The 22,295-nt window shown below is 38.8% G+C and overlaps 1 pseudogene; it reads right to left on the minus strand.

Moving 5' to 3' along the window:
• Positions 1-275: 275 nt before the first annotated feature.
• Positions 276-17,741, minus strand: LOC129010750 (ran-specific GTPase-activating protein-like; annotated as a pseudogene).
• Positions 17,742-22,295: the final 4,554 nt, after the last annotated feature.

A 22,295-nucleotide genomic window follows, 5' to 3' on the forward strand; every position in this document is an offset into this window, starting at 1 on the left:
ATTCACTATTTTTGATGACTATAAATAAGTGTTTCCACTATGGAAAAGAAAGTTATCACAGTACATTTTCATGACTGGGGAATGGATTTTCTGAAGTCATCTTCAATAGGGCAAAAACTTAGAAACAAAAAAAAAACAACCTGAATGTTGAATTCAGTTCTTTATATAACGTCCCTTGTAAAAATGAAAGAATAAACCAAAAAAGAGGGGCAGGGTAAAATTTTTTTTTAAAAAAAAGAAAGGAAAGAGAGGAAAAGGAAATAGAATAAGACCATTTATTGCTTCTCCTCAGCATCCTCCTTGGTCTCTTCCTTCACCAAGAGAGCTTCTAGCGAGATTCTCCGCCACTTTTTCGGCATGATCGTTTTTGCCTGATCTTGCTTTCTTTTCTCTCTCTTCGATCTCTTTCCTGCATTCTTCAAACTTTGTTTTGAATTTCTGTGCATTCTCAGCATTCAGGAAGCAGATGGCCAGCAGCTCTGGCTTGGGGTACTCCTCGGTGAAGTCAGCATAGGTGTTCCAGACCCAGGCACCCTCGCTACCTGCGCTGGGCTTCAGCTCCATCATCGGCCTGATGTGGTGGTTGGCACAGATATTCAGGGTCTTGTCCCTCTGCATGAGGAGGTGGATGGCCCCTTTCTCCTTGTGCTTCAGGAGCTTGACGTCACCAGTGCCTCCCTCCTTCCATTCTGGGAGAGCGTTCTCTGAGGCAAATCAGAACAGTTTTGCCCGCATTTTAAAAAGTTCCTCTTCATCATCTTTCAGCGTTTTAATTTCTTGCTCAGGAAGAGAAACTACTGGCTCAAACTGAGGGTCATGGTTGTACTCGTCTGTATTCTCAGTGGAAGTATCATGGTCTTCATGAGTGTCCTTGGCGGCGGCCTTGGGGGCGTGGCGGCGGCGGCCGCTCAGCTGGGTCGGTCGTTGCTGGCTCCGCGGCCTCTCGGTGGCTACTCGTAGCTCCTTCCCTCCACGTCTGGCGCCAGTGCCTCCCGCCCGCTCGTCTCTCCACCCCGCGACCCGAACCTCGACCCCTGACCCCAGTGGCGGGAAACGCACGGAGATTCAAAACCAGTACAGCTTTATTGGCTCAGGCGGCAGACACTCTTATTGTCTGGCCCGCCCCGCGCTTCCCGCCCCTGATTTTTTTTTTAAATGGAGTTTTACTCTTTTTGCCCAGGCTGGAGTGCAATGGCACGACCTTGGCTCTCTGCAACCTCCACCTACCAGGTTCAAGCAATTCTCCTGACTCAGCCTCCTGGGTAGCTGAGATGACAGGCGCCCAGCTAATTTTTTGTACTTTTAGTAGAGATGGGGTTTCACCATGTTGGCCAGGCTGGTCTCAAACTCCTGACCTCAGGTGATCCACCCGCCTCATTCTCCCAAAGTGCTGGGATTACAGGCGTGAGCCACCGCTCCCAGTCTCTGATTTTTTTTTTTTTTTTTTGTATACCTGTGTTCTCTTGTAGTTTACTGACCACAGGTGACTGTCTGGCACTAGAAGAGGCCTAGAGTTGGGTTTGCAGGGGCAGACCAGTGTTCTGGGGCCACAAGGGCCAGCCTAGAACCTGGGTCTACTGGGATAGATATGAACCATATGTCTGCTGGAGTGTGGGGCTGCGGTGGCTCCTGGTTACTGGGTGGGGATACAGCCTGTATTTGTAGGAGCTGGCCTGGAACATAGATACATGTGTGCTGGTCTGGTGACTGGAGTCATGGCGGCTGACCTGGAGCTGGGGTTCATGGGTACCAATCTGGCACAGGAGTGGGCCTGGCGGCTAAATCTGCTGGGAATTGGGAACTTGGAAGCCAACAGCCAGCCTGGAGCCTGTGTTTGCAGGGGCTGACCTGACTCTGGTCATGTCTAGAGCCTGTGTCTTAGGAGGGTGGCCAGCTTAGGTCTGTGTGTGTTGGTCTGGTACCTGCAGCCACAGTAGTGTGTCTGGAGCCAGAATCCACAGCAAAATCAGGTGCTCACTTCACTTTTTTTCTCCACTGGAAGAGTTTCTTTCTGCACACTATGCTGCCCAGGCACGGGAAAAGGCAGTGCATCTTTTCTTATTTCTGTGCTACACCAAGGTGTTGCAATTTTTCACTTGAATCCTTTAGTTTGTTAAAGGTATTTTTGGGCATGGATAGTTGTTTGTGATGTTTCTCTAACAGAATAAGTGCTGGAAAGTCCTATTCTGCCATCTTGCTGATGTCACTCCCCCATATTTCTTGACAGTAGACACTGCCATTGCTCATTTAGTTTCCCTCCCTCCCCTTTTATTTCTTCTGTATAACCCTCCACTGTTTTTAAAGTGATTTTACTTTTAACAGCTTCTAACCTGTCACTCTTCTTCAAAGGACTGTCCTTAGGCCACTGGAACAGCTTTACTCACAGACACAGAAAACTAGAAGAGCCTGGGAGTTTTTGATCCCCTAAGATGATGCTTAGCCAATGAGTAATCACTTTGGGAGTTGAAAGTCTACCTTCCTTGCCTTAGGACACAACGACTTTGAGGCTGTAACTTATTCTTCAGAATCTCCTATGGAATCAGACTGAAACTACCCACCTAGGAATTTGCTAAAACCATAGTATCCTTGGTTTCATTGTTTTTCTTTTTCTTTCTTTCTTTATTTGTCTTTTTGTTTTTTGAGGTGGAGTTTCACTCTTGTTGCCCAGGCCGAAGTGCAATGGCGCATCTTAGCTCACTGCAACTTCTGCCTCCTGGGTTCAAGTGATTCTCCTACCTCAGCCTCCCAAGTAGCTGGGACTGTAGGTGCCTGCCTCTGTGCCTGGCTAATTTTTGTATTTTTAGTAGAGATGGGGTTTTGCCATGTTGGCCAGGCTGGTCTTGAACTCCTGACCTCAGGTGATCTGCCCACCTTGGCCTCCCAAAGTGCTGGGATTACAGGCGTGAGCCACTGTACCTGGCCCATTGTTTTTCTTTGTTGTTTCCCCCTCTTCCTTATCAGCTTCTTATGGAAACACTTCCTTGCACACAAATCCTTATCTCAAAGTCTGCTTCAGAGGAATACAACATGACAGTAGGTCCAACATTGCTTTCCAAATATTTCTAATGAGTTTCCAGAATTGAATTTAACAACACAATATCCATATCTTCCACATTAGACTAAAAACTCTTTGCTCTTTGAAAGCAGACAGAAATGTTTGATTCTGATACTTATTTGCCATTGAACCTGAAAATAAAAGTTTACACTGAGTGAGCCAAATTAGTGAATAATTGGAAGGCATAGGGACAGTAGTCAGTAATTTTATTTAGGATTGTCCCTAGATGAATGAAGTGAGAAGTCTATGTCTCTCATAATCCTTGTGACTAAATTAGTCTGATGTCTCCAGACAAAAGATACTTCATTTCTATCAAGCACTGTTAAGGATTGGATGATAAAAATGCATTCTACCTTAAACATTTCTTAATTCTAAAGAACCAGATGAATAAGGGCAGTACTTCCTCTTCACTCAATTATGATAAATTACCTTATCTTTTATATTGTGTTGGAGAGCCAGGGGAATGATTGAAAGTTCTTTTTGTTGCTTTTCAATTTGTCCTTGCTTGTATAGTTCTTGAAATTAGAGGACATATGTGGTTTGTAGAAGTCAAGCTGGTAAGCTTGTAATCAGTGTAATATAGTGAAAGTCATCTAATTGAGGTCTGTTTAGTTTTCCTTTTCTACATAATGGGGGCATAGTAAGTATTATGGGATATTAAGTTAACCAGTGATATTTTACTATTCATGCCCAGCATGAAAATCAATTTCCCATTGATTTGATTTAGTTCCGTGCATCAGGAAGTAGATAACTAAAGAAAGGGATTAAACTATTAATTAAATTTAGTTTCTTTCCTTAGTCATTCATCCTTAGAAACCATTACATTATTTATCCCCCACTCTGTGGAAAAGTAAAATCCTCTCCTCAGATAAGTTTTATTTTCTATAAGTGTTTTTCGTAACCCCGGTATATATTTGCTGTTCAAGAAATAAGTGGTCAGAACTATAATTTGTCTAATGACTTCATTATAAACAGAAATGCAATTTAGATGTTCATTCTCTTTTACTTCATTTTTTTCCTTTCACAGTTATTTTTCACAACTTGGTAGTATCAAGAAAAATAAGACCTAGCATAAGAAGAATTCTTTTCTTTCTGCTCTAAGCATCAGTTAATGAATATATATGCATAACCCTCCTCACAAGGAAGATTAACGATTTTGAAACTTTTCCCCACCTGCAACAGGGACACTTGAAGCACATCTTTTCTGAAGGTGGACCCCTGAGATTTGGGTTCTGCCAGGTAACATGGGACGAGAGATCAAAATTAGTCAACAGCTGGATGTACACTAAATATTTGTTTCCTTTTATTATTTTTCAGGCTCTCTTGGATTGCATCTTTTAGAAACACCACAGCTGTGCTTATTAAATTGAACAAGTTAACAAATATAAAGTACTTAGAATAGCTCCTGGAACACTGTAAGTTCTCAGTAAATATTAATTATATTGTAGGTCCCCAAACCCTTCTCTTAAACCTTTGGAGTCAGATGTATTTTTGGGATTCAGAATTTTTTGGATTTTGAAACAGTATGCATAGTATCTCTAGCACCCCAAAATCAAACACATTGATATTTCTGCATCGAAACACATGAGTATTCACACAAAGTATAGTATATACTATATAACAAATAGTTTCATGTTAATTCAGGTCAGATTTTACCACTGAATACATTATTTGAAAACTTAGGGCTTTTGGCCGGGTGTGGTGGCTCATGCCTGTAATCCCAGCACTTTGGGAGGCTGAGGCAGGTGGATCACTTGAAGTCAGGCGTTCAAGACCAGTCTGGCCAACATGGTGAAACCCCGTTTCCACTAAAAATACAAAAATACAAGCTCGTGTGCCGAGCTTGGTGGCACACGACTGTAATCGCAGCTACTTGGGTAGCTGAGGCATGAGAATCGCTTGAACCCAGGAGATGGAGGTTGCAGTGAGCTGAGAGCATGCCATGGCACTCCAGTCTGGGAGACAGAGTGAGATTCTGTCTCTAAATAAGTAAATAAATAAACAAACAGAAAAACACTTTGGTTTTTTAAAGCTCTTTGAGTTTTGTCATTATAGATAGGAATTATATACTCATATCATCATCATCAGTTTTTCCTTAAAACTTACTTCTAAAACATACCTCCTTTTTTGGCACTAGATAGGGCCTAAATAAATAAGGAAGCAAACAAAATTCTTGGAATCCTCTTGTTAAAAAAAATTATTTCAAAGAGAGTTTAATTGCATGAAAAAGACTTTACCAGAAGCATAGTAGATAATTATTTCATCAGAATTTTCTCTGGGACATTATATATTCTGTCATTTTTCTGATCAAAATGTCTTTAGCTCCAAACAAACCTAAATTTCAATTCTGGTCTTGTCCTTTAGGGAGTGGGCCAATCAACTTTTTGGAATTTCAAGGAAAAGCAGTTCAAGCATCAGCAAATAGTCAGGACCAAATGAATGTATTTACCTAACAGCCCTGAAAGAATATGAGACAAAGAAGGGCATCTTTATTTTAGACATCCACACAGACACATCAAACCTTTAAACTAAAACAGTCATTTGAATTTTATTGTCATCACTTTGAGATTTTACCAAGAAAAAATTTCTGAAGACTCTCAAAATGACAGTCCATATTTATCCATATATTAACCATTCTAAATCACTTTATTCCTTTGTGTAGAAACAAGTTTCCATATGATATCATTTTCCTTCTGCCTAAAAAATGTTAACATTTCTTGCAGTGCATTTGTGTTAGTAATGGATCCTCTCAGATTTTGTGGTATGAATGTCTTTATTTACTTTTATTATTAAAAGATATTTTTACTGGCTATAAAATTTTAGGTTGAGTTTCCTTCAGAACTTTAAAAATGTCATTCCATTGTCTTTTGGTTGGCATAGTTTCTTATGAAAATCCATGGTTTTCTTCTGTAGTAATGTGTCCTTTTCTCCAACTGCTTCCAAGATTTTCTCTTCATCACTTGTTTTCAATAATTTTGCTTTATTTGTGTTTATCTTGCTTTCATTGGCTGAAAGCTCTTTGATCTGGTATATGGTGTTCATCAAATTTGGAAACTATTTGGCCATTAATTCTTCAAATATTTTTCGAACCCTTCCTCTCCTTCGGGAACTCCAATTACATATGTTAGACTGCTTGATATTGTCAATGATACCTCAGTCTCTCTCTCAGTGATTAATTTGCAATAGTACATGTCTTCAAGCTCTTTCTTTCTGTATTATCTAATCCACTGTTAATTCTATCTCTTGAGTTTTTCATTTAAAATATATTTTTCAGCTCTAGAAGTTCCCTTGCTTCCTTTTTATGTCTTCCTTTTCTTCTCCTCATTGTGTTAATATTTTAAATTCTTTAGAATATTGAATATATTTTTAATAGTTGTTTTAAAGTTATTATCTGCTAATCCCATCATTTGTGTCATTTCTGGGTCTCTTTCCATTGACTAAGTTTTCTCCTACTATGGGTCACATTTTCCTGCATTTTCATGTATCTGATCTGTCAATGTTTTATTGGATACTTCACCTTGTGAGTTTTATATTGTTCCATGGTGAATATTAATGTATTCATTTAAAAGATGTTGGATTTTTGTTCTGGTAGGCAGTTAAGTTACTTTATGATTGACTTGAGCCTTTAAAGTCTTTATTTATAAATTTTCTTAGGGCAGGTATAGAGTAGCATTTATGACCAGACTATTTTTAGCCCCACTACTAATGTGTAACCCTTCTCAGATGTCTACTGAAGACATTTGTATTTCACAAAGTCTCCACTTTTGCCACATGTGAACCATTTGTGAGCCCTGAGAATTACTCGACTTAACCTCTCTGGTAATTGTTCTTTCCCTAACCCTTATTCTTTGCTTGGCTTCATGGAATTTCTCCCTACATGAGGGTAGACTGGCATTCAGCCAAAATCTCAAGGGGATGCCCTAGCAGATTTCCAGAACTCTCTTTTTTTTAAAAAAAATAATTTCCTCCTCTCTACTACTATGCCCCATTAATATTAGCCTCCAAAGTCAAAACTTCAATCTCTGTCTTCTCAACTCAGCAAGATTGCCAAGCTGTTTGGTGTCTGCCTCTCTATACTGCAATCCAGAACGTGCCTCTAGGCAGAGAGCCAGGGCAGTCATAGACTCACCTAATTTGTTTTCCCTCTCTCAAGGATCACAGTCCTGTGCTGCCTATTACTTAATGCTTAAAGATAATTGTTTTATATATTCGTCTAGTTTTCTAGTTGTGTATTGCAGAGGGTAATTCTGTAGCCTCAGCCGCTTTTTAGCTCTGTGACCTGGGCAAATTACTTTGTCTGTCCAAACCTCACTTTTCTTATTAGTAAATGAGGATTATACTCTAATGACTTTTAGTGTGGTGAGTATTAAGTGAAATAATGTGTCGAGTACTCTGCCCATTGTAAGTTCTTAGTAAAAGGTCACTGCTGTCAACAATTTAAAGTCAACAGTCACACAAAAAAACTTTATGGAACGAATTAGGCCTTTTCAGATTGAAATGTTCCATCTTATTGAGTGATTTATTTTTCCATTTTGTTTTGTTTTGTTTTCCTCTGTACTCATCCACTCACAATAATTGGCTAAGGTCCTTCTAACTTGAACAACAGAGAGTGAAGATAGGCCAAAAGATCAGGAACTTGAAGGTTTATATGTGACTATAAACAACAGAACACAATGTACCTAGAGCAATAGCTGGAAAACTAGCTAAGCCTGACTGAACATCAACAAGAGAGTCATGTATGAAATGAGAAAGAGGTAGGGAATGAGTATAAGCAAACAAAAGCCATAGCAATTTATGGGACTGAGGAGTTTGTAATAAGGATGATTTCACCTTCAAGTAATGGCAAACCCTTATTCAAAGTGCTTAAAACAATGGTAAATGTATTATTTCATATGATAACTTTATAATACATACCTGTCCAGGGGCAGGGTAGATTCCTGGTGCATTGTGTCAGTGCTTTGGCTCTGCCTGTGCTTCTCTGTGATTCTTTGATCTCTGCCTGACTTTGTTAGCTTCATCTTTGGGTTGTCATGACTTAACAACATCTGGAAAATGAAGAAGAATCTTCTCATCCAATTCTCTTTCTTAGGAGTAGATAACTTTTTACTAGAAGCTCTACCTGCCATCTCCCAGCACAGATATGTACTCACCTCTCCTTGCCTAAATAAGGTTAAATGCCTATTCCTAAACCAAGGAGGGAGTGGGTTAACTGATTGGCTTATGCTAATCACGTGAGATAAATGGATGTTGGAGGGTCAACTACTATGATCACCACACAAAAAAGAGTAGATTTTTTAGGGTTTAAAGTAAGCAGGGGTTGCACATATCATTTTGCTTCATATGAAACAATTACAGATGTTCCTTGACTTCTGATGGGGTTCTGTCCTGATAAGCTCACCATAAATTAAAAATATCATAAGTCAAAAATGTATTTAATGGCCCAATAAACCTATTGTTAAGTAGAAAATCTGTAAAGTCAAACCGTTGTAAGTTGAGGAATGTCTGTATTAGTGTCATCTTGGTGATTGGTGAAAGAGTGTAGAATGACGCGTTAAGGAGTAACAGATCTACAAAGTACTGCAGGGCTTGGCCCTGGAGACCACCTCCTCACTGTGGAACCTTAGCTTGAACAATTCTGGGTTTCTGTGGAGTTAATGACCATTCTATCTTGTGGTGCCTCTAACTCTAACAGGGAAGACTGTGGTCTTGGTTAAACTGATATTTATTTATTGGGTTAGACTCAACCAACTTGGAAGCTTACTTTTATCCTAAGTTTATTTTAAATTGGTCACAGCAAAATTTCACACAAAAAATTAGTCAGTTAATAAGAAAGAGAAAATGATATTTTGGTCACAAAGTTGGGAAGTCCATCAGCCGTTTCTTAGCTGGCATAATCTTGAAAGCATTTTACTCTAGATAATTATGGGCAAATTGTAAAAGTAGTAGGAACGACTGAATTCTGAGATAAGAATCTGGCCATACCATACCCAATGAGAGCTCTTTTACTAAGCGGAAATATCAGGTAGCTTTAGGAGCTGGCAAAGATAATTTTTAGTAGAAAATGAACTTTAAAACTTTCTTTTTTCTTTTTAAGACAGGGTCTCGCTCACAGGCTGGAGAGCAGTTGTGAGATTACAGCTCTCTGCAGCCTTGACCTCCATGGGCTCAGGCAATCCTCCAACCTCAGCCTCCTGAGCAGCTGGGACTACAGGTATGTGCCACCGTGCCTGGCTAATTTTTGTATTTTCTTTAGAGACGAGGTTTCGCCATATTGCCCAGGCTGATCTCAAACTCCTGGACTCAAGCCATCTGCCCATCTTGGCCTCCCTCCCAAAGTGTTAGGATTACAAATGTGAGCCACTGTGCCCAGCCAAAACTCTTTTCTTAAAGTTCAACTACTCCTGACTAAAAGCATTAATGCACTTACCTTTAATGTAAAGAGTATTTTCTGAAGCTCAAATTTTAACTAAACGTGAAAAGTTGTTGAATTTTGTCAAATGCTTTGAACTTTTTCATGAATACTCTCAACAAACTAGGAATAGAAAGAAATTACCTCAACATAATAAAGGCAGTATATAAAAATTCCACAGCTAACATAATACTCAATGGTGAAAAATTAAAGCTTCGGCTTTAAGAGTGGGAACAAGGCAAAGATGCCCACTCTCACCATATCTATTTAACCTAGTATTTGAAGTCCTGACCAGAGCACTTAGGCAAGAAAAAGAAATAAAACATCCAATTGGAAAAGAAGCAGTAAAATGATCTCTGTGTGCAGATGGCATAATCATATATACAGGAAACTTTAAAGAAAACTGTTAGAACTAATAAACAAATTTAGTAAAGTTGCAGGATACAAAATCAACATAAAAAATTAGTTGTGTTTGTACACACTAACAATGGACTATCTGAAAAGGAGATTAAGAAAACAATCCCATGTATAATAGCACCCAAAAGCATAAAATACCTAGGAATAAACTTAATTAAGCAAGTGAAAGACTGTACACTGAAAACTATAAAACTTTGATGAAAGAAATTAAAGAAGGCACAAACAAGTGGAAATACTTGTCATGCTCATGGATTGGAAGAATTCATATTATTAAAATGTCCATACCATCCAAAGTTATCTGTATATTCAATGCAATCTCTACTAAAATCCTAATGACAATTTTTACAGAAGCAGAAAAAACAAACCTAAAATTTGTGTGGAATGACTAAGGTCCCAAAATAGCCAAAATAATCTTGAGAAATAAAAACAAGACTGAAACATCACACTTCCTGATTTCAAAATATGTTACAAAGGCCCCTTCTTTGAAAATAAAAAAAAATTACAAAGCTGTAGTCATTAAAACAGTATGATACTGAAATAAAGATAGACATATAGAACCAATGGAACAGAATAGAAAGCCCTGAAATAAACCCATGCATTTGCAGTGAACTGATCTTTGACAAGGGTGCTAAGAATATACAATGGAGAAAGGATAGTCTCTTCAACAAATGGTGCTGGCAAAACTATGCAAAAAAATGAAATTAGACCCTTATCTCACACCATACACTAAAAACAACTCAAAATGAATTAGAGACTGAAATATAAGACCTGAAACTATAAAACTCATAGGCAAAAACATAGGAAAAAATTTTCAGAACATTGGTCTTGACAATGATTTCTTGGATATGACACTAAAGGCACAGGCAACAAAAGCAAAAATGAACAAGTGGGACTATATCAAAGTAAAAACTTCTGTACAGCATAGAAAACAATGAGCAGAGTGAAACCACAACCTAGGGAATGGGAGAAATATTTGCAAACCACATATCTGATAATAGGTTCATATCTAAAATACATGAGGAGGGGTGGGGAAAAATTTTAAAAAATACATGAGGAACTACAATCCCATAGCAAAACCAAAACAAAACCAAAAGAAATAATCTCGTTAAAAATGGGCAAAAGGACTTGAATAGACATTTCTCTAATGGAGACATACAGATGACCAATAGGTATATGAAAAGATACTCAACATCACTAATTATCAGAGAAATGCAAACCAAAATCACAATATCACCTCATACTTGTTAGAATTGTCATAAAAAATCATAAGATAAGAATTGTTAGTAAGGATATGGAGAAATTGGAACCCTTGTACACTGTTGGTAGGCATCTAAACTGGTACAGCTATTGTGAAAAACAGTATGGAGTTTCCTCAAAAAAATAAAAATAGAGTTATAACATGATCCAGCAATCTGTGTCTGAGTATTTATAGGAAAGAACTGAAATCAGGATCTTAAAGGGACATTTGCACCCGATGCTCATTGCAGCATTATTCACAATAGCCAAGAGGTAGAAACAACCTAAATATCCACTAATGTGTGCATGCATATAGAAAATGTGGTATATGTACAGACAATGGAATATTATTCAGTCCTAAAAAAGAAGGAAACCTTGCAATATGTGACAATATGAATGAACCTGGAGAACATCATGCTAAGTGAAATAAGCTAGTCACAGAAGGAGAAATACTGTATAATTCCACTTATGTGAGGCATCAAAAATAGTCAAACTCATAGGATCAGAAAATAAAAAGGTGGTTGCCAGGGGCTGGGAAAGAAGGAAATGGGAGTTACTGTTAAACAGGTCTAAAGTTTCAGTTATGCAAGATAAAACAAGTTCTAGAGGTCAGTTGTACATCATGCTTATAGTAACAATACTGTATTGTACACTTAAACATTTGTTAGTAGATCTGATGTCAAACGTTTTTACTGCAATAAAAAAAAACTTTACCTAACCAAATGTGCAGTGATCTCTTTAACCATGTTTTCATCAATTTATTAAGCCTAAGAGTTCAGTTGAAGAAAAATTAAAGTGAAGACAAGAAGAAGAATATTTATCATTCAAATATTTCATTAGAGGATTTTATTTCTTTACATTTTTAGATATGCTTTGAGGGAACTGGTAAGAGATGATAAATGGGCTATCTTGTGTATTTTGATATTTTCAATGCTCTTCTAAGATGTCTAGCATATGCTAGCATAAGGGTCAGCCTTTTAGGGGGCATTAATTATTTTTGAATGGTGACATTTATCCATCAATTTTAATATATAGCATGTTCCAAAATAATATTGAGCTGGCTGTTTTCCAAGTTTGTAAATATCAAATATCCCCTTAGTCAGAAGCATAAGGATAGAATTAACATAAGAGAAATACCTTCCAGTAATCAGCTAAATCAGAGCTACAGAATTAAAAGAATAAATATACAATTAAAAAAAAGTCAAGTGTACCAAAAGGTACAAATAAAATATGCCTTGACTTAGAGGTGCTGCCTGGCCAGGGTTTAGTTAGGTTAAGGTTGGCATTAAACTTAAGCTGAAAATACATCTAACACACTGAGTACTTAAAATATACCAGGCAATGTTCTAAGCAATTTTCATCTAGTAGTTCATTTAAGCCTAACAACAACCCTATGAAGTAGGTACTATTATCTCCATTTTGTAGATAGAAGAACTGAGATACAGCAAAGTTAAGTGATGGGCACAGGGTCACCTAGCTGATAAGTGTTGAAGCCAAAATTTGAACCCCAGGCAGTTTCACACTGGTGCTTATATACACAACCACTAAACAATTTGACCCTGGAAGTGGGGAGATAACTTTCTGAGGATCTCAGCTCCTGCTACACTCAGGATCTTCAGTAATGCAGTACTAAATAGAGGACTGCTTAGAGGTTAAGGGCAGAGGTTAAGAGCCAGCACCTGTTGCTTAAGTTGCCAGGTAATTGTAGATAGTTTACTTGAATACCTCTGTTTCCTCATCTGTTAAACTGGTCTAATACAGATGCTCTTTGGCTTATATGATTGAGTTATGTCTTGGTAAACTAATCATAAGTTGAAAATATCATCAATCAAAAATGGATTTAGTACACCTACCAAACATTCTGTCTTAGCCTAGCCTACTTTAAACATGCTCAGAATACTTATATTAGCCTACAGCTGGGAAAAAAAAAATCACCTAACACAGTCTATTTTATAAAAAAATTGAATATCTCATGTAATTTATTGAATACTGTACTGAAAGTGAAAATCAGAATGGTTGTATGGGTACTTGCTGTGGTTTGAATGGTCCCTTCCAAGTTCATATTTAATTTAAATTCTGCCCACATGAATGGATTCATCCCATCATTGCAGGAGTGCGTTGGTTATCACGGGACTGGGCTCCTGATAAAAGGGTGAGTTAGGCCTCATTTCTGTCTGTCTCACACATTCTCCTGCCCTTCTACCCTTCCGCCACGTTTTGACACAGCAAGAGGCCCTTCATCAAATGCAGAACAGATGCTGGCCCCATATTCTTAGACTTCCCAGTCTCCAGAGCTCTGAGCCAAATAAACTTCTGTTCTTTATAAATTACCCAGTCTGTGGCATTCTGTTATAGCAGTAGAAAATGGATTCAGACAGTACTTGAAGAAGTATGGTTTCTACTGAATGCATATGGCTTTTGTATCACCTTAAAGTCAAAAAATCATAAGTCAAACCATTGTTAAGTTAGAGACTGTCTGAAATTGCATGTAGCTCTTCCCAAAATTTACTATGCATTAGATCCCCAGAATGTTATGATTCAATAAAACTGTGGCAGGGCCCAGGCATCTGCATTTTAAATAAGTGCCTCAAGTAATTCTGATATATTCTGTTCTTGAACACCTTTTGGGAAATATTGAGAGATGAGATCATGCCTGTGAAATAATGGGCACAATCCTGGCACATGACTGGTGGGCAGAAGTGCCAGCTCTTATCTATTTCAGTGTAACACAGACGTAGGAGGGGTCTCAGATCTCAGATGATATTGCAGATGAAGGAACATATTATGCTAGGATGATGACAATGGCATCAACAAAGATGATAATGAAAATAATCAATATTCTGGTATCCTCTATTTTGGAACAGATATCATAAGGAGGAGAAAAGGAGGTTACCAGTTCCTTTTATTCCCATCCCGAAATCTCCTTAAAAGGACTTAATTAGGTTTGTCTTCAGGTTTAACAGAAGAGGTTTATTCTAATTTTAAGAGTCCCGGCCAGGCATGGTGGCTCACACCTGTAATCCCAGCCCTTTGGGAGGCTGAGGAGGGTGGATCATGAGGTCAGGAGTTCAAGACCAGCTTGGCCAACATGGCGAAACCCCATCTCTACTAAAAATACAAAAATTAATCAGGCATGGTGTCAGCTGCCTGTAATCCCAGCTACTCCTGAGGGAGGCTGAGGCAGGAGAATTGCTTGAGCCTGGGAGGCAGAGGTTGCAGTGAGCGAAGATCACGACACTGCACTCCAGCCTGGCTGACACAATGAGACTGTCTCAAAAAAAAAACACAAAAAACGAAAGAGTCCCTTGGCTAATTCTCTTCCCATGTTTCCTTACTTACTGTGTATGCCAATTTTCTTTACTGGAAATAATCTTTCACTATACAATTCAATGCAAAAAACAAAATGTAGATGTCTAGATGAAGTAATGTTTAGTTTAAATATGTTTCAGCAAAATGTCATTAGCCATTCAACAAGTTCATATACCTCCTTAATAAATACTTCCTTGTTTTGATAGAGCAAAGTAGTGAGGGAAACTTATGGTACCTAAAACAAGGGAGGGAAATCCACGAGGATGGGGAAGTGGAGTAAGGTGCAAAAAAGTACTGAATATGGAATACTAATCTATGTCTAGCTTTAACTGACTTTGTTCTTTTAGTTGGTCTGGTGCCCGTTAGAGCTCTGAAGGGTAATTTGTCATACAACTGCAAATACAGGCATCTGTTTTGCATAGTTTATGGACTTTAATTAAACACAATGTTTATTCAATTTTCTTAAACTCAGTTTTTAATGGAGGCAGGGTTATATTGTAGTGTAACGTCCGGGCCACAGAAATCTAGTCTTAAAATAGGCCCATAACCTATCTTATCATAACTAAATGTTGTGGATATGCTTCAATGTAACAACTTTTACACTACCAACAAAATACCTTAAAGTAGAAAATTTATAAAGCGTGCTCCATTCCCTTAATATATGTTAGAAATCATGGTGCATAAGCATAAGTTGGAAGCATTCAGGGACTGTAGCTTGGATTTTGGTGTAAAGCAAAAGGAAGGCTCCATGCCCCTGGAGGAAGATACAGCATGAAGTTTGAAATTAGACTCACCGGACGTGGGGTTTGTGTGACCTCCTGAAAATCACTTAACATCTCTGAACCTCAGATTCATAATGATGAGTCATGAGAATGGAATAAAATAATGCATGTAAAATGTCTATAACAATGTCTGGTACATAACACAGAGACATTCAAGACGCAGTAGCTCTTATTGCAATTCCTTAAATGTTTATTATATTTTCTCTGCCTTAGAATCTCAATTTGCATGTGCTCAGAAAATTATTATATATTTAAAAAACTAACTCTGTTTTAGTTTCTAAAATTTTGTGTGTAAGGTGATTTGTGGTATTTAAATATATATAACAAATGCCATAGTCAGCACTTATCTGATTTTCAGCCTTAGAATCACTTAGAAAATGACCTGGTGCTTGAAAAGTGCAGTAGGCATTTTGTAACCGTGAGACCATACACATGAGAACAAAAGATATCTAATAATAGTGGAACAAAAAGACTGAGAGTGCCTGGGATTCTGATGGAATTATTAGCCATTATTTTAGTGCTGGACTGCTTATCTCTGCACATCTTGTTATATTAGAAAAGTAAACCCCTATTTGTTTAAGTAGCTGTAGCTTAATTTCTGATACTTGCAGATAAATGCATTCCAGTCAATTAATAAAGACTAAACAATCCTGAATGAGATAAGGAGAGTACCTGAGACAGATGAATCAGCTGACAGAATGGAGTATGCTTGTCACTAAATAGAAACTAGGATCATTAAAACTCATGGGAGTGGAGTGGCCAGAGGATCTTGTAAGAACGATAACATCCAGCATTCAGTGCTTTAGTAGCCAGAGGCTGCTAAATTCAATGCATTTAATGCTTTAGTGGCCAGAGTCTCTGGTAAGAACTGTGTTATGTTCTTAGACTTTGCAATGCAGGATTGTTTTTAGTAAAGTGTATTAATCTTATTAATATTTTGTGAGTGGAATCTTGTGGAAATTAGAGAAGGGTTAAATTTCTCATCTGGATCGAAAAGTACATAACAGAGGCAGCACATGTGGAAGTAGGAGTCTCAAGGTCAAGTTGAATTTAGGAACATAAGTTCATGTGGAATTCACAGATATTTTGGGGTGAGCTCTAGGCTTGCAGGTTGCGGTATCCAGGGTTGGAGTTTGAACCAATTTTGCTTGGGTATTTGGGGTTGGAAGGCTTCTGGCTGCATTTGATTTGTATATCTTTAATCCAATGACTTTACAGTAAATTGGCCAAATCAAAGAATCCTAATAGTATACCTTTACCACTAATATATCAGAATGCTTTAAAACACGTTTTGTTTTTCCTCTTGTAAATAGAGGAAAATCTGAACATAAAATGGTGAATTGATTCTTGTGAGTCATACTACATAAAAATATAAACAACAAAGGATGCTATTTGTGCTAGATACTATATGTTAGTTCAGATAACCTGTATTCCATCCATTCTTCCAAGAGGGGAGGTTGAAAAGTGAAAACTACATTTCCTAGATTCCCTTGCAGCTAGGGCTTTGGATTTAAATTCAATTTTGCCAATTAATGTACCAAATAGAGATCTGAATCAATTCTTATGAATCTTAAGAATTTCAATGAATCTGATGAAGACATTTTTGTTATACACCATATTTCTTGGACTAGTTATTTTTAAAGGTTATTTTAATATATCTCAATATGAAGCAATTATTGCCCCTGAACACTCTGAAAGCTAGAGAATGAACGCTAGAATTACTTTACTTTCAAGGCTCCTATCTCCACATTCAGAATAATATTATATCAGAAGTTACAATGCGTTACGCATATATTTTTAACTAGTCTTTTGATTTCTGCTTTATAGGTGAGGACAATTAGGCTCAGACCTATGAGAAACTTACTGAAGGTCACACAGCTAGATGCTAGTTACAAAATTTAAACCCAGGGCTTAACACTGTTTTTTCATGTTCCTGTTTCATAAACACAAGCACGAGATATGTAAGTGAACAAAGCAGAACAGAGTTCCTGACCATTCAGTGCTTACATTCTATGGGGGAAGATGAAATAAATAAATGAATATAAGTGCTAGTAAGAGACAGGACTAGCTGGATTTCCTAGGCTGACTAAGAATTTCTAAGTCTAGCTGGGGAAGGTGACCGCACCTACCTTTAAACACCGGGCTTGTAACTCAGCTCACACCTGACCAATCAGGTAGTAAAGAGGGTTCACTAAAATACAAATTAGGCTAAAAGCAGGAGGTAAAGAAATAGTCAAATCATATATCGCCTGAGAGCACAGGGGGAGGGACAATGATTGGGATATAAACCCAGGCATTCCAGCAGGGAGCAGCAACCCCTTTGGGTCCCCTCCCATTGTACGGGAGCTCTGTTCACTCTATTACATCTTGCAGCTGTGCACACTCCTGTGGTCCGTGTTTGTTACCGCTTGAGCTGAGCTTTCGCTCACCGTCCACCACTGCTCTCTGCTGCCATTGCAGACCCGCCGCCGACTTCCAACCCTCTGGATCTGGCAGGGTGTCCGTTGTGCTTCTGATCCAGCAAGGCGCCCATTGCCGCTCCCGATTGGGCTAAAGGCTCGCCATTGTTCCTGCACGGCTGAGTGCCCGGGTTTGTCCTAATCCAGCTGAACACCAGTCACTGGGTTCCACGGTTCTCTTCCATGACCCATGGCTTCTAATAGAGCTATAGCACTCTCCGCATGGCCCAAGATTCTATTCCTTGGAATCTGTGAGGCCCAGAACCCCAGGTCAGAGAACAAAAGGCCCACCATTATCTTGGGAGCTGTAAGAACAAAGACCCACCGGTAACACTAGGAAGGAAAATCATGGTGAAGAGGCTGCAAAGGGACTAGGCAAGGGGTGTGTGTGTGTGTGTGTGTGTGTGTGTGTGTGTGTGTGTGTGATGTGGCAAGGGAGGGCTTCCTTAACAAGGTGTCACTTCAGCAGAGAACTGAAGGCAGTGAGGGAGTGAGCAATGTACACATCAGGGCAACAGCGTTCAAAGCAAAAGGGAAAGCCCAGTGGGGAGAGAATGTTCACTGTGTGGTTCCGAGAGGTAGAAAATGTGAACACTATGAAAGCATACACTTTCTTAGTTGTCTGATTTCTCCCCTTTAATTTTAGAATTATTTTCCCCTTACTTTCTTATCTCTACTATAACCCAACCCTCACTAACAAAGTTGAAAAATTATTTTATATCATCTTTATATATATTTAAAATTTCCTGGGCATCAGTGACCTACAATTGCATTAGTTACTTGGTCTTCCTTTCATAGTAAAACAGAAAAGTAGTATAGAGACGTCACAGCCAGAATGTCAATTAAACATGTGTTAGATTCCTAGAGCTGCTGTAACAAGTTGCCACCAACTGTGTGACATGAAACAACAGAAATTTATTCTCTAATAGTTCTGGCAGCCAAAAATCTGAAATCAGGTGTCAGCAGAACCACGCTCCCCCTGAAGTTTCTAGGAAAGAGTCTTTTCCTAGCTTTCCTTGTCTTTTCCTAGCTTCCCATGCCTGCTGGCATCCTTGGCATTCTTTGGCTATGGGAGCATCACTCCAGTCTCTGCCTGTGTCATCACATGGTCTTCCTTCAAGTGTGTCTCTTCTGTGTCTCCAAATCTCCTTCTTCTTATAAAAACACGTGTTGTTGCATTTAGGGCCCACGCCAATTGAGTATAACCTCATGTTAACTTGGTTACATCTGCAAAGACCCTATTACTAAATAAGGTCACTCACATTTATAGGTTCCAGGGGACATGAAGGTGAGGGACTCTAATATAGGAGGAAACTCACAAGTATAAACTGCCTTTCAGTTAAATGGAAATTCAATTCTATTCAACCCAATACAGGAGGGAAATTCTATTCAACCCAATACAGGAGGAAATCTCAAACTGCCTTTCAATTAAATTGAAATTATCTCTTTCATCCCATCCCCAGCCTCAAACACATAAATTGATTCACTTAAAGTCTTTCGTCTATAGCAAGAGTCAGCAAACTTTTTCTGTACAGGACCAGATAGTAAATATCTTAGGTCTTGGGGGCCTTTAACTCTGCTGTTGAAGTGTGAAAGCAGCCACAGACAATACGTACACACATGAGCAAGGGTGTTTTCTAATAAAACTTTGTTTGCAAAACAGGCTGCAGGCTAGATTTGGCTTTGGGCTTCAGTTTGCCAACTCCTGATGTATAGCACTGAGAAATTGCTTAAAAAAAAAAAAGAAATATATATAGCTACCTAAATTCCTCTGAACTTTAGTAAAGAGTCCAGTAAAACTTTAGTTTAATTGTAGATCAGAAGAACATGAAATGTGTAACTTTTCCAAGAAATTAAATTTACTGATTTGAATAACTCTTGCCTTTCCTTTTCTATCTCAGCTATTGAAGAGCACTAAAATGGGAGAAAAGAGAAAGGAGAAGTTTAGGTGTGCCAGGCATATTGGAGTTAAAGTGCTAGCTGAATATTACTGTGAACACAATGTGGTTTGTAGCATTTTACAATGAAATAAACATTGAAGTCATTCCAGGAAATACTGTAACACTCATACGGGGTAACCAAGTAGTGCCAATTTAGTCAAGTAAAAATAGTGCACTGGAGTACAATTTAATATGTTATGGAAGATATTCAAGAACTTGGAAGTCTGGTTGTGACCATGATGATTAGACCCCAAGAAACCTAAGGGACTTGACTCAATACTTGAAAAGATGGAAAAGAGCAGGATTGCCTTCATGAATAATCAGCACTCCTATTGATTGCGCTATCTAGTCCATTACAAGAAATACTGACACAAAATAAAGTAGAGATACTTAAACAGAGTTCAACAATGAGAATGGTACTTTACCTTTGGAGAATGACACATCACTGAATGGCCTGAAGTGAGATGGCACTAGTGGGATATGTGTAGGGGGAAGGCAGCAGAAACGGGAGAAATCTATGATTTAACCCTCCTTGCCTACTCTGCAGACTGCTATAAAACTATAGTACCCCAAGAGTCTAGCAAAAAATGGAATTTAGGAGAAAGGAAGTCTTCAAGATCCAGGGACATTCTCCTTATGGCAGCAGCAGCCTCAGTGAGGGGATGTATGCCCCTTTGAGATCGTCTTTTTGTCTGGCTGATCCTGACACTCTCATCAGGACAAATGAAGACAGATGGCAGCTTTACATACATCCTCATTTCAAAGTGATGTAGAGTATATAGATGATACCATTGCCAGGTCTGATTTAGAAAATTCAAATGGGGCTATTTTCTCTCTCTTTCTCTCTGTCTCTCTCTCTCTCTCTCTCTCTCTTTTTGAGTCAAGGTTTCACTTGGTCGCCCAGGCTGGAGGGCAGTAGTGTGATCATGGCTCACTGCAGCCTCAACCTCCTAAGCTCAAGTGATCCTCCCACTTCAGCCTCCCCAGTAGCTGGAACTATAGGCGCATACCACCACACCTGGTTAATTTTTGTATTTTTGGTAGAGATAGGGTTTCGCCATATTGTCCAGGTCAGTCTCGAGCCCCTGGGCTCAAGCAATCTTCCCACCTCAGCCTCCCAAAGTGATGGGATTACAGGTGTGAACCACTGTGCCTGACCAGATGAGGCTATTCTCTAGTGGTAGACATTACTTGTCAGTGGAGCTGACACTTCTTGTCACTCCATGGAATATGCTAGCTGGCTTGTGAAAATATTTTCCATCTGGGCTTCCTCCCACTGATAAGTAATGTGAGCCTTGAACTGAATATATGTGATTAGTGCTTGGGGTTGAGAATAAAGTCATTACTTGTGTATTAGAACTGGAAGTATGCATCAGAACGTGGAAAAAGGCAAATAATCTTGCTCTTAGTGTTCGATTAGTAAAATGACACAGATAACTCATGATGAATGAATATGTTAAAGAGAAGTGCAAAAGTGTCATAGGAAGAATGGCAAGGACTGGAAATCTAATCGAATCCAGATGGAATGTGATAAAAAGTGGTTCCCTAATTATTGTTACTGTTACATCTGGAGGACTGCTCTTGGAACAAGAAGGATAGGAGAAGTAAGTCAGAGACAAGAAGGAAGACTGAAGAATAAGGAACTGTGTGGGTATCACCAGCTCAGCCCATTAGCAAGGGTGCTCTGAGCAGCTGGTAGGAGCATTCCCACCCATAGGCTGGCATACTGATATAGCATTACTGTTATGAAATCTATTAATTGTGCTAAGTACTTTATGTCATAACATCATTCAATCCTGGCAAAACCTCAGGTGATTATTATCATCCCCACATTATACTTGGGTTGGCCATGCCTCAGCAAGGTTAAATGATTTAACTGCTACCTTACAGCTAGTTAGCGGCAGAGCCGGGGCTTCAGCCAAGTTTGTCTGAAATGAAAGAGCATGCCCTTGGCTCCTTGTTCTATTGCCTCTTACACACATTTTCCTCCTGGAGGTGGGATATTGGGCCATGACTGATTGATCCCACTAGCATTTCACACCATTCAACTCACATATTTGGCTTTTTACTCTGTACTTGTCAGCTGTATTGGTTGGGGCAGATCAAACTGCTGTACCAAATACACCCAAAAGCTTAATGCCTTGAACACAACAGAAGATGTCACACGTTTAGTACAGTGCCCACCCCAATAAATATTAGCTATTTATTATTACATACCTGGCACACTTTCCTAAAGATATCTCTGTGACGTAAACATTATCCTCATTGTACAGAAGAGAAAACTGAGGTCCCACAGCAAGTAAATGGCAGAGCCCTGGAATCCCAAACCCATGCTCCTAACCACTAAACAATTCCTTCTCATGTTAAGTGGGAAAAATAATTGACCTCTGGCATGAGAGAACTGAGCTCTTTACACTCTATTTAAATGTTTTCCATGTTAATTAGATCTAAAATGTAACTGTCAGAATTATTCTCCGTTTTCCATCCAACCTGGGTCTGAAGAAAGGCAGTCTGCCTTCAGTTAGTTGTATGGCACCAACAGCCTGCTGGCAAACAGTATGTGCAAATACTTGCTGACACAGACCAAAAGTTTGAACTTGAATAACTTTATTTCCAGAGAAGACTTTTAAAAATACTTCCCTTTAGAGAGTAACCACAAGACAAGGTTATATTTTAAGAAAACAAGTT

Source organism: Pongo pygmaeus, chromosome 10 (assembly GCF_028885625.2).
Source record: "Pongo pygmaeus isolate AG05252 chromosome 10, NHGRI_mPonPyg2-v2.0_pri, whole genome shotgun sequence".
Classification (NCBI taxonomy): domain Eukaryota; kingdom Metazoa; phylum Chordata; class Mammalia; order Primates; family Hominidae; genus Pongo; species Pongo pygmaeus.